The sequence below is a fragment of the Bubalus bubalis genome, chromosome 23 (assembly GCF_019923935.1).
Source record: "Bubalus bubalis isolate 160015118507 breed Murrah chromosome 23, NDDB_SH_1, whole genome shotgun sequence".
Lineage (NCBI taxonomy): Eukaryota > Metazoa > Chordata > Mammalia > Artiodactyla > Bovidae > Bubalus > Bubalus bubalis.
In genome coordinates, this window is record NC_059179.1 from 14282697 (window position 1) to 14296411 (window position 13715).

The window sequence follows — 13715 nt, forward strand, 5'->3', positions numbered from 1 at the left end:
CCAGTATTCTTGCCTGGAGAATCCCATAGACAGAGGAGCCTGGTGGGCTACAGTCTACAGGGTTGCTAAGAGCTGGACATGACTGAAGCAACTCAGCACGCACACTGTAAAGCACACAAAAGCAAAACCACTTGTAGAGGATACAAGCACGTGACAGCGTAAGCCAGACCTGTGAGCTAACTTACGTGATTGTATATGTGAATGCACGTTCACATCTTTGAAAGTTGGAAACGTAACTAAAGGTTCGTATGTAGGGGACTTACTGTAATGTCCTTTTTTTGTCTTTTGTAACAGTCTTTGTTTCAAAACCTATTTTGTCTACTGTAAATTTTGCTAATCCAGCTTTCTTACATTTCTATTTGCATAAAATCTTTTTCCATCCCTTCACTTTCAGTCTGTGTGTATAAATCTGAAGTGAGTCTCTTGCAGGCAGCATATAAATGGGGTCTTTTTTTATATCCACTTAGCCATCCTATGTCTTTTGATTAGAGCATTTAGTTCATTTACATTTAAAGCAATTATTTTTAGCAATATACTTATGGCCATTTTGTTAACTGTTTTCTGGTTGTTTTTGTAATTCTTCTCTGTTCCTTTCTTATTCTCATATTCCTTTCCCTTGTGATTTGATGACGTTCTTTAGGGTTATGTTTGTATTCCTTTCTCTTTATTTTTTGTGTATCTATTATACTATAGGTTTTTGTTTGTGGCTACCATGGGGTTCAGTTCAGTTCAGTTCAGTCGTAGTATATAACAAATCTGAAAATCTGTCTTGCTAGTCCTTAGTCATTCTCAAGACAGTTGTTCCACATGTAGTTGCAGTTTTGGTGTGTCCATGGGAGGAGGTGCGCTCAAGATATTCCTACTCTGCCATTTGATCCAGACTCTAGAGGAAACTTTTTATAGCCATAGAGTATAATCATTGGTCTCCTCCATCTTAACCATCATTCTTTCAGATAAATGGTAAAAGTATTGCTTTTGTTGAGCCATATTTGTATCTAGAACACATCAATGGGGATTTGTGACAGGATTGGGCCATAAGTTGATTACTGTGCTGACCTAGAAGAGTTTTAAAATACCAATAACTGCTTTCCAACATACTTCAGGGGTATCTATGAGAGTAAGTGAGGTGATAAATTGAGAAAGTATTATTATTGGGTCAACCAAAACAGTGCTCAAACTTATGATATTCAGAGACAGGGTAGATCTGGAACTCACGGGTCTGATATTCACTTGCTCAGAACCTAGGAAGCAACACCACTGAGGGAAAAACCCTCTGAAGGCCTAATAAAAAGAAGAGACCTGGGTTGTCTTATGAAGGCAGCAAAAGTAAACACACAAAAACAAACAAACGAAAAGCTGGAAGGACCCCAAGAAATTTCTGTAATCTGCTGAAGAGTTGAATGCCACAGTAGGAACAGTTCAATGATCGTAACAGACATGTTAGATGATTTCTCTTACAAAGAACTTCCCTTTCGCTGCTAGTCCTCTCCTTTCTTCTAGACGAAGGCTGGAGTTACAGTGATGGGAAGGGACCCATCCCTTCTCTGCACCCACAAGTTTGTATGAGTGCAGTGAAGGGGTTTTCCAAATTTGCAATATGTACGTTTTTGAGATTAAGAATAAACGCTATTTTTGTCTATGCTGGGGACTGCTTAAGAGACCAAAATTGAGCAGGTCAAAATACAAATCAGATGAAGCAAAAAAATTTTCCAAAACTACAGAGGAAAAAAATGATCCTGTGCTAACACATTTGCTTTTCACCTGGAACACAAAAGAAATGGATCTAACTGCCCCTTAACAACTGACAGACATCCAGATTTAAAGGTAAATCAGGACTTCCCTGTTTGTCTAGTGGTTAAGGATCCACCTGCTAATGCAAGGGACTTGGGTTCGATCCCTGGTCCGGGAAGATCCCACGTGCCTTGGGGCAGCTAAGCCTGTGTGCCACAACTACTGAGCCCATGTTCTAGAGACTGTGCTCCACAACAAGGGAACCCCAGCTAGAGAGTGGCCCCGACTCTCTGCAACTAGAGAAATCCTGCTCGTGGCAACAAAGAACCTGTGAGCCACAACATGACCCAGTACAGCCAAAACTAAATTAAAAACAATAAAATTTCTAAAAAAATAATAAAGATAAAGCAAAGGGGACATAAACAGGCATGCAACTAATTTTGGATAAAAATTTCTTTCTTTTTTTTTTTTTTTTTTGGCGTTATAAATCTCTGGAGATTAAGGAAGGGAAAATCCAGTTTGCTTTTATCAGAATATCTTTTTCTATGAAATCATCAGTAACTAGTCTTCTGGGTAACAACTGATAAACCAAAGAGGTTCACTCTTATTAAGAATGTCCCCTAACCTATGGTATAGCACAGGGAACTAAGTGCTTTGTAACAACCTATATGGGAAAAGGATCTGAAAAAGAATAGATATATGTATGTGTATAACTGAATCACTGCTGTATACCTGAAACTAACACAACACTGGAAATCAACTATGCTGCTGCTGCTAAGTCGCTTCAGTCGTGTCCAACTCTGTGCAACCCCATAGACGGCAGCCCACCAGGCTCCCCCTTCCCTGGGATTCTCCAGGCAAGAACACTGGAGTGCGTTGCCATTTCCTTCTCCAATGCATGAAAGTGAAAAGTGAAAGTGAAGTCGCTCAGTCGTGTCCGACCCTCAGCGACCCCATGGACTGCAGCCTACCAGGCTCCTTCGTCCATGGGATTTTCCAGGCAAGAGTACTGGAGTGGGGTGCCATTGCTGTCTCTGCAAATCAACTATACTCCAATATAAAAATTTTTTTAAAGTCCCCTAGATCTTCTATTTGGAATGCTGGAGCTCAATACTATACATCATCAGCTCAGTTCAGTTTAGTCACTCAGTCATGCCTGACTCTTTGCAACCCCATGGACTTCAGCACACCAGGCTTTCCTGTCCACCACCAATTCCCGGAGCCTACTCAAACTCATATCCATCATGTGGTGATGCCATCTACCATCTCATCCTCTGTCGTCCCCTTCTCCTCCCACCTTCAATCTTTCCCAGCGTCAGGATCTTTTCCAATGGGTCAGTTCTTCGTGTGAGGTGGCCAAAGTATTGGAGTTTCAGCTTCAGCATCAGTCTTTCCAATGAATATTCAGGACTGATTTCCTTTAGGATTGACAGGTTGGATCTCCTTGCAGTCCAGGGGACTTTCAAGAGTCTTCTCCAACACCACAGTTCAAAAGCATCAATTCTTCGTCACTCAGCTTTCTTTACATTCCAACTCTCACATCCATACATGACTACCGGAAAAACCATAGCTTTGACTAGATGAACCTTTGTTGGCAAAGTAATGTCTCTGCTTTTTCACATGCTGTCTAGGTTGGTCATAGCTTTTGTTCCAAGGAGAAAACGTCTTTTAATTTCATGGCTGCAGTCACCATCTGCAGTGATTTTGTAGCCCCCCAAAATAAAGTCTCTCACTGTTTCCATTGTTTCCCCATCTACTTGCCATGAAGTGATGGGACTGGATGCATGATCTTAGTTTTCTGAATGCTGAGTTTTAAGCCAACTTTTTCACTCTCCTCTTTCACTTTATATATAAAAATATAATACTGATTAATACTCAGCCATTAAAAAGAATACATTTGAATCAATTCTAATGAGGTGGATGAAACTGGAGCCTATTATACAGAGTGAAGTAAGCCAGAAAGAAAAACACCAATACAGTATACTAATGCATATATATGGAATTTAGAAAGAAGGTAACTATAACCCTTTATGCGAGACAACAAAAGAGACACAGATGTATTGAACAGTCTTTTGGACTCTGTGGGAGAGGGCGAGGGCGGGATGATATGGGAGAATGGCACTGAAATATGTAAATTATCATATGTGAAGCGAATTGCCAGTCCAGGTTTGATGCATGATACAGGGTGCTCAAGGGCTGGTGCACTGAGATGACCCAGAGGGATGGGATGGGGAGGGAGGTGGGAAGGGGGTTCAGGATGGGGAACACATGTACACTCATGGTGGATTCAAGTCAATGTATGGCAAAACCAATACAATATTGTAAAGTAAAATAAATAAATTAATTAAAAAATATATAATACTGATTTTTTTAAAGTACTTTATAGTATTAATAATCTTGCGTATTTTACAGTAAAAAGTAGTTTCTTTAAAAACAAAACATAAAATATAATACAAACATTTTGGAGTCATAAGGCCACCATGAAAAATTCAAAAGCAATTTGGAAGTGAAAAGGCATAATATTATATATGTAATATATTATAATATATTTATATTATCTATTACATATAGTATATCATATTATATATTACATTATATATTTATATTACATATATTATATAATAGTAACATATATTGCATATAAACATATATTACATATATTATACAGTATTAACATATTATATATTACATATACCATATTAACATTATATATTACATAATAATATTAAATAACTCCTATTTCATTAGCCATAAGCTATTTAAATTCAATACCAAAGACAAATTAAAATGTCTAAATGTAAAGTCTTTAAAAATGGTTTTGTGTTGTTAAAAGAAATTCTCAGGGTAAAAAAAAAATGTTCTATCTAAAGCCTCCAAAGAGGGTCACAACAATAATAATCCTGGTTAAGGTATTTCCCAAAAGACAATCTGTTTGGACTGCAGCAAATGCCTCTGGTTCACAGCTGGCTTCAAAAACTTCAATTTGGGTTCAACATACATTACAACCTCAAAAATGTGTTCCAACCTAGCAGCAACATTAAGATTAAATAAGCCATGAGGCAACCTCCATTAAGACCCCCAGCCAAAAGGACAGCATTAAAAGGCAACAGTAAAAAAAGCTCCACGTGCACCACAGGGAAGGCCTAAGCTCCTTCCTATAAAGCCCCACCAGGAGGAGGAAGAGGGCTGGAATTCCAGGAGCAAAAACCAAAGGCTATTCATTTTGGTTTCACTGCCACCGCTTACACCCAAATCCCTCTACTGTGCTTGTCCCAGCTAGTTAGGTTTAGGGGAACCAAGGGTCACAAATGATTAAAATGCAATGATGAGGGTGATAAATAAGCTCTAAAACTTTGTCCAATCCGCAGCCATGGTTAGGAAATGAAATACAAGTCACTTTGGTAGGAAAAATTGTCTTATTCTGTAGGAGGTGAAAATTTCATCATAATTAAGATACCCACCCTCAATTATATGCTACATTCTGTACTTTTCTCAGGGTTTAATTTCTCTTGTCCAGATTTTCATTTTGTTAGAGGGGGAAAAAAGTGATCAGAGTCCATCCCAGGCACATATATAACTCATTTGGACACTGAAACTATGCCTGTTTAATACTCCTGGTGTGGACGAAGTGGAGTTTTTTCTGTAAATCAAAAATAAAAATTAATCCAACTACTTTTCAACATCTGTACATGAGATCAACAGAGCTATAAATTTCTAATCTGGCAATGCTCCCAAGTCAAATATCTGACTTCTTGAGGAAGTTACACTCAAAAGAAACAGTAGCAATGTTTTCAAACAAGCCCCATCCCCAGCAATCCATATTCAATACACACAATCTGCCTTTTACCTATAAGCATTTCTATCAATATGTCTTAAAATAATTTGATCCTCACCTTCTGGAGAACTAAAGGAAATGATCAGGAACTCCTCCTCTTATGATGAATTCCTCAACAGCTTGCCTGTCTCTGTATTTATACTCAGGAGGTCACATGTCTACCCATTTCAGCTCCCTCATTAGCATTTTATTTATTGCAAATGTTCTCCAATATGCATCAAAGAGCAAACAAGCAAGTATCGACATTTAGATGACAAGCTGGTGCTAACTCAAATGCTTTTCCAGACATCTATTTGATTTTTAACCTGTCAAAGTCAAAATCTTGGGAGTAGTAAAATTACCTTCAATTTTAGAGACATTGTCTTACAACTTCATAATAAGGCAGAGAATTGTCAGTGTTTTGCATTCTGATAAACTGGAGATGGACAGATGTTTAATAATTATAGCATATCTAGCAATTCTGTTCAGAATTTAAAACAATGACTAAAATTACAGATGGTAAAAGCTGGAAAAGCCATTAAATGTTGTCTAGTTTTCTGTAGTTCTTGAACTGGCAGCACTAGCTCTTCTTGGGCGCTTGTTAAAATGCAAAATTTTGGAAACCACCAGAGACCTACTGAGCCAGAATCTGCATCTTAACAAGACAACAAGGTGAGCCACTTGTAAGGAAATTGAAGATCACTTGTCCAAGATCATAGGGCAAAAAGTTACAATTAGGACTTAGCTCTTAACTCCCAGTCCTCTCCCACCTCAGTGTCCTGACGTCCAAACAGTTAAGGTCCAGACATCACACCATATATGCTGGCTACAAAGATGATACAAGAGCCCTTGCTCTAAAGGAACCCAGACTTATGACAAAGATGAAAACAAGTCATTATTTTTTTAGTGTGGACTAAGTTATCCTCAGGCACTATGGGAATAATAAAAGGGGCATCTAACCCTTTCTAGGATGGAAAACAGGCAAGAGAGGAGGTGAGTAGAAGCATGCCAAATAAGAGGAACAGAATACCTGAGCAAGAGAATGGTGCTGAAGAAAAAATGTGAGGCATTCAACAACTGTTGATGTTAACAGAACTATAACCAGGACTTCCATTGCAAGATCATGGTCTATTATGTAGTCCTAAATTGCAGGTTTGCAAAAAATAAATTCCCAAATATAATAGATCAATTAAAAATCCCTATACCAAAAGAAAAACTTTTATGCAAATAATCTTTTATTCAAATGACCCTTTAAAGCCTTTTCTCTCATATCTCTATGTGTTTCACAGCCAATATAATAGAAGATTGAGCAATTTTACTTTGCTGTTTGCTCCCTACCCAGTCCCATAGACCCAGACGTATTTAAAATTAGACCTGATCCATTTCTAACTTCTAAATGGATGACCTATAAACCTGAACAAGTAAATGATTGGGCTAATAGATTATAAATCAAAACCTCCCTTCTGTGGAATCCATCCACCCACTATCAAAACCATAGGCGGAAATGAAGCTTACCTTTGGCTCTCCTGAATGTGAAGGAGGTGCCCAGAGAGAAAATGTCTGGAATCAGAACCATCCCACAAACACCCTTTCTTCCCCATTCAAGGCAGAGGTTAGTAAGACAGAATTTCAAGCCAGTGGTGGTATGAGTCTTTGATGTCTCACTATAAGACCACATACCCCCCCAACACTATTCATGTTACTTGATATAAAAAATAACGTCTCAGGGAACCATCCATGGCTCTTCAGTTACAGGACCAGTGTATCTTACTTCATGCATCACAGAGATCATAAACCTGGGTATAAACTAAAATCCTGTCAATGAATCTTCAGTTTTGTTCAGTTCAGTCGCTCAGTCATGTCTGACTCTGCGACCCCATGATCTCAACACTCCAGGCTTCCCTGTCCATCAACAGCTTTCAGAGCTTACTCAAACTCATGTCCATGGAGTTGGTGGTGCCATCCAACCATCTCATCCTCTGTCATCCCCTTCTCCCTCCGCCTTCAATCTTTCCTAGCATCCCAGTCTTTTCCAGTGAGTCAGCTCTTTGCATCAGGTGGCCAAAGTACTGGAGCTTCATTCAGCACGAGCATCAGTCCATCCAGTGAACATTCAGGGTTGATTTCCTTTAGGATTGACTGGTTTGATCTCCTTGCAGTCCAAGGGACTCTCAAGAGTTTTCTCCAGCACCACAATTTGAAAGTATCGATTCTTCAGTGCTCAGCCTTCTGTATGGTCCAACTCCCACATCTGTACATGACTACTAGAAAATGACTATATGGACCTTTGTGAGCAAAGTGATGTCTCTGCTTTTTAACACATGGTGTTTAGGTTTGTCATACCTTTCCTTACAAGGAGCAAGTTTTGGTACATACATATCAATGGCTGTTCATTCCCAAAGTGACAAGCTAATAGAGAGTTTATGAAGGTTTAAGCAAATGAACAAAACCTCCATTTAATACCTCTTGCCACAGTGAACTACAGGTTTCTTACAGTTGTAGTTTGGGGACCTAGGGTGTTACAAGTATCCTTCTTTCAACAGGTAGCTTTCACGTTGTTAGAAAATGTGAGATAGATGCCACTGTACAAAACTAATCCTAAAACAAAACAAAACAAAAAAAAAACTAATCCTAACAACCACTCGCATTTTGAAAGTGTTATATGCTTTATAAACTGCTCATTCAATCTTTCCTTTCTCCCTAAGTGGCAGATCACAGCAGCTGTTCACAACCTTTCTCTTCAATCCCAGATGAGGAAACAAAAGCTCAGTGATTAAGTGACTTGCCCAAGGGGATTCACACAATTGATTTGTGGCAAAGTTGGAACTATAAAGAGGGAGCGTGGGAAGGGGAGGAGCAGGTGGTGGTGCTTAAGGAAATCCTAAGGAGTTTTCTTCCCCAGCTCCCAGTTACCACCCACTCAGCCCCTCCCTGACCGCATTCTCCTCCCTTAAAATCCAAATAATAAAAACAAGGAAATAAAAAATTAAAACAGATCAAAATAATGCTTTAAGGAAAATTTTCCGTTTTTCACTCATTCCTCCCTGTATACAACAGAGATAGGTAGTGGTGGGAGCCTGAAAGAATGTTTCCAATCTGTCAAAGTGGTCTCTGGGCTGAGAACCATGTTATCTGCTTTGCTAATGAAAAATAAAATGGAAGATGTATGGCAGGCTTAAATGTACAGCAGGTTTAAAGAGAGCTGTCTCTCTGAATAGAACTGTCTCATGGATGAAAGGGAATATGAAGATAATATTACAGTAGATGTGGTAAGGTTATGGGTAACTTATTTTTCAGAAGCATACATTCAGCCATGGGAATAGGGGAAAAAAAGGAGAAAATCATGTAATCATCTTGGTAGAAGCAGAAAAAGTATTCAATAGCCATTCATATTTTTTTTAAAACGTCAGCAAACTAGAAATAGAAGAGAATCCCTTCATCTTAAAAAAAAAAAAATCAAGAAAAACTACAGTAATTATCATACTCAATGGTAAAATAATGTATTCATTTTCCATCCCTACAATAAGATGCCACTATCACCTCATCTATTAAACACTGTACCGGTAATTATGACCAGTCTGATAATGCAAGGGGGGAAAAAAAGATGAGAAAGGAAGGGGCAAAAAAACTAACATTACAGGTGACATGGTTGAGCACACAGAAAATCCCAAGAACCTACTGACAATTTCCATTTCTGGGTAGGATATAATAGGTCACGGCAAACTAATTCAGCTTCAGTAACTACAAAAAGCCACAAAAACTACAAAATCGTATTTCCAAAGATGTTAGAGAGTTGTGGAAGCAGGGAGGATTGGCTGAACTGCAGTTCCAGAGGGGAGGGCCCTCTGAGGTAAGCAGAGCATCCTCACCTTTCTTCTCTGGAGGTATCCGCTAATTCTGAGGACAGTCTAAAGATCATGCTTGACTCAAGAAGGACTCTACTTGGGGAAGAGAAACAAACGAGGCTCTGGGACGTGCGTGAGCTTGGTTTGACATATTAAAGCCTCAAGATGCCTCAAATTCACAGCTGATTTTTGCCAGAGGAAATTTTCGAAGATAACACTACATACCAACCAGAATGGCTAAAATGAAAAGGGTTAAAAAATACCAGTGACAGAGAAGTCAGAGGGTAATCCAAACTCTTATACACTACCAGTGGGGATGCAAATTGGCACAACCATTTTCAAAGAATGGTGTAGTATATACTGACAATATGACCTAACAATTCATGTATTCGATATATGCCCCCAAAGAAATGCATGTATACGTTCATGGCAATACTATCTATAAGAGCCAAAACTGGAAAAGATCAAATGTCCATCAGCGATGAACAGATAAACTGTAGTATGTTCACACAATAGCATACAACAGTGAAAACGAATAATCTAGAATGAAGAACAAAAAAGTAAGAACAAATCTCACTAATGTAAGGTTGGGCTTCCCTGATGGCACAGTGGTAAAGAGTCCACCTGCCAATGCAGGAGACACAGGAGACATGGATTCCATTCCTGGGTCAGGAATATCCTCTGGAGAAGCAAACGGTAACCTACTCCAGTATTGTTGCCTGGAAAATCCCATGGACAGAGGAGCCTGGCAGGTTACATATAGTCCATGGGTTGTAAAGAGTCAGAAACAACTGAGCAACTAGCACACAATGCAAAGTTGAGTGAATTAAGTTAGATGCTAAAGAGTAAATACTTTTTTCTCCCACTTAAAGTGCAAGAAGTAAAATCAAGCTATGCCTTTATGTCAGGATGGTGGCTGCCCTTGAGGGTAAGGGGTAGTGAATAGAAGAAAAAATGAGTGGTGCTTCAGAGATGCTGATCATGGTGGTTATACAGGTATATTCAGTTTGTTAAAATTCATCAAGCTGAACACTTATGATATATTTCAATTAAAAGCTAAAATAGAATTTTTTAAAATACCATAAAACAGTAAAATAAAAGAGAAGGGAGATACATGAATTACTCAAGGCTGGAAAGATCACCAAAAGTCATCTTGGAAATAGTACCACTTGAGACTGAGAAGTAGCTATCCGTATGGAACAGGTGCTAAACTAAGAAGGCCCATAAGAAATAATAGTTCAATTAACATAATAATTACCTAAACCTTCTCAGGTGTGTCCTGAGACAATTATTTCTGTTGATGTCATCTAGGCCACAACAACTAGGAGATCGAGGTAAAGCACAACATCAGTTAACAGAGTCAACAATAAAATATATTACATTTTTTAACAAATGCTTACTCACTATGTCTGCTTTGAAAGCTAGCTTTTGGTAATTACTTTAGACCCCAGAGAAGATTTAAAAATAAAATTTGACACTCCCAATAATGAATAGTGACAAGCAGTAAGTGCAATCCAAATAAAAGCAAAATGATTAAACTTTGAATAAATAAATTCTCTTATCAATAATTTTCAACATTTATACTGAACAACTACTTCGATGGGTTCTTTAATTTAAAACAAACAGAAAAGGATACTGTATAAAGTGAACACTTCTTCAAACTCAGAATTAATCTTACGTATGGATCATCCTCCTCAGAAAAGGACGGACAGCTCAGAGATCCCTACATGTTCTCTAAAGATTAATTCAAATCAGTCAGGAAGAGTTATAACCTGTAACTAACTAATTCTCTCAAGACAGCCTTCCGAGGAAAGCAAACTACAAACACTCACATTCTACAGAGTGGTGTATCTCATGGGGACTCAGTTCCACCAAGATGTACACCCTGAATCTGACAGAAAGACAGTCCTGCCTTCTTCAGATAATGCTGGTTCAGAAAGCTTCACCTGTCCTCTGCCTCTGTATGATTCTCTATGCTTATACTGACTCAGTGACCACTTCCAGACAGTGTTCAGTAATTATATACCCTCACCTTTACCAAACGACCCCTTTGCTGCTCAGATCCTGGATCCGACTGCACTTTATTGGTCAAACAGGGCTTCGGGGCCTCATCTGGTACTGCCGGTCAAGGGTCATGTGAAATGTTCATGTGGGTGCACGAACTTGACAGAGGCCCCTAAAGCTGCATCAGCCTTGGACAGCCTGTAGAGCTTTTCTCCTGTACAACAGATATAAACAAACGACTCTCAGGCAGTGTCTGGTACATAGTAGACACCCAAAACGGTAACCTTATAATCACCATTATTGTGTTCCTAGGGTGGTAAGAAGCTAATAGACCACCATGTTATTATTAACATTCTTAACAGATGTTCATGCAAATTCCAGCTGTATATTGTCATCTCCCTGACAGCCTGGTAAGAGGATGTCACCTTATAAGACCACCAGAAAAACAGGTAAATAATTATCCCTTTATAATCACTATAGGCAAGCCACTGTTTATAATCAATGGTTCTCAACAGAACCACTTGCTCACCAAGGAGACATTCAGCAATGTGTCATAACTGAACTGTCACAGTGGAAGGCTGCAACTGGCAACTAGGGATGGCAAGGGATGCTGCCAAGTATTCTACAATGTACAGGATAATGCTCATGTCCAAACTACCCCACCCAAAATGTCAACAGTGCTAAGGATGAAAGACCGAGTTCATAGTTCTGACCTGATCATCCAAAAACAATGTGTAACTGCAACCAATTTAATCCACTTAAAACCAGGAGACAACCTCATCAAAACACAAAAAACTCTATGCCTTAAACTCTCACATACTTATTTTTAAAGGTCTAAATCAGAAAGGGCTTAAATGAAGGGGGGGGGGGGGCACTGATTATGAAGGAGAAAGAGAGAAGTCTGTAGAAACCTTGTCCTTGAGTGAGCAATCCAGTGTACAAGTAATTCAGTTCAGTCATTCAGTTGTCTGACTCTTTGTGAACCCATGGACTGCAGCACACCAGGCTTCCCTGTCCATCACCAACTCCCGGAGCTCACTCAAACTCATGTCCATCGGGTCAGTGATGCCATCCAGCCATTTTATCCTCTATTATCCCTTTCTCCTCCCACCTTCAATTTTTCCCAGCATCAGGGTCTTTTCCAGTGAGTCAGTTCTTCACATCAGGTGACCAAAGTATTGGAGTTTCAGCTTCAAGATCAGTCCTTCCCATGAATATTCAGGACTGATCTCCTTTAGGATGGACTGGTTGGATCTCCTTGCAGTCCAAGGGACTCTCAAGAGTCTTCTCCAACACCACAGTTCAAAAGCATCAATCCTTCGGCACTCAGCTTTCTTTATAGTCCAACTCTCACATCCATACATGACTACTGGAAAAACCATAGCCTTGACTAAACGGACCTTTGTTGGCAAAGTAATGTCTCTGCTTTTTCATATGCTGTCTAGGTTGGTCATAGCTTTTCGTCCAAGGAGTAAGTGTCTTTTAATTTCATGGCTGCAGTCATCATCTGCAGTGATTTTGGAGTCCCCAAAATAAAGTCTCTCACTGTTTCCATTGTTTCCCCATCTATTTGCTATGAAGTGATGGGATGGGATGCCATGATCTAGTTTTCTGAATGTTGAGCTTTAAGCCAACTTTTTCACTCTCCTCTTTCACTTTCATCAAGAGGCTCTTTAGTTCTTTGCTTTCTGCCATAAGGGTGGTGTCATCCGCAATATCTGATGTTACTGATATCTCTCCCAGCAATCTTGATTCCAGCTTGTGCTTCATCCAGCCCAGCATTTCACATGATGCACTCTGCACAGAAGTTAAATAAGCAGGGTGACAACATACAGCCTTGACGTACTCCTTTCCCGATTTGAACCCAATGAACACTATGAAAAGGCACAAGTAATAGGATCTGCCTTAAAAGAAGCATAGCCAGGGCACTGGGAGTCTCTTCCTGATGCTCAGTCAATATTTTACACAGTACAAATTCTTTATGGGAATTATACCTTTAACAAACCCCTTAGGTAGATCCCATTATTCACATTATTTGGCTAGGGCCACACAGTTTTTGCCTGGAGAATCCCAGTGATGGGGGAGCCTGGTGGGCTGCCATCTATGGGGTCGCACAAAGTCGGACACAACTGAAGCGACTTAGCAGCCACAGCAGCAGCAACACAGTCATTAAATAAAAAGACCAAGATTCAAACCCAAGTCTTTAGACATCACAACACCATGCTCTTCTCAACCACTCCATTAAGTTAAAATGCTTAACTTATGTACAGTGACTAAATCCCTGGAATGATACCCACAGAAACGTTCAGTAAGGTTATCTA

The 13715-nt window shown here is 39.3% G+C and overlaps 1 protein-coding gene across 9 annotated transcripts in view; it reads right to left on the minus strand.

Annotated features, from left to right (window-relative positions):
• Positions 1 to 13715, minus strand: part of IDE (insulin degrading enzyme) — a 95677-nt gene that overhangs the window by 65691 nt on the left and 16271 nt on the right. For 2 of the 9 annotated variants that reach the window (XM_006073692.4, XM_044935324.2), the window contains exon 2: positions 11423 to 11608. The exons of 4 other annotated variants lie outside the window; for them this stretch is intronic. The gene's annotated coding sequence lies outside the window, so the exon portion shown is untranslated. Of the gene's footprint in view, positions 1 to 5192; positions 5372 to 10648; positions 10712 to 11422; positions 11609 to 13715 lie in introns of all 9 variants that reach the window. 3 more of the 9 variants (XM_044935322.2, XM_044935323.2, XM_006073693.4) reach the window with 3 other exon arrangements.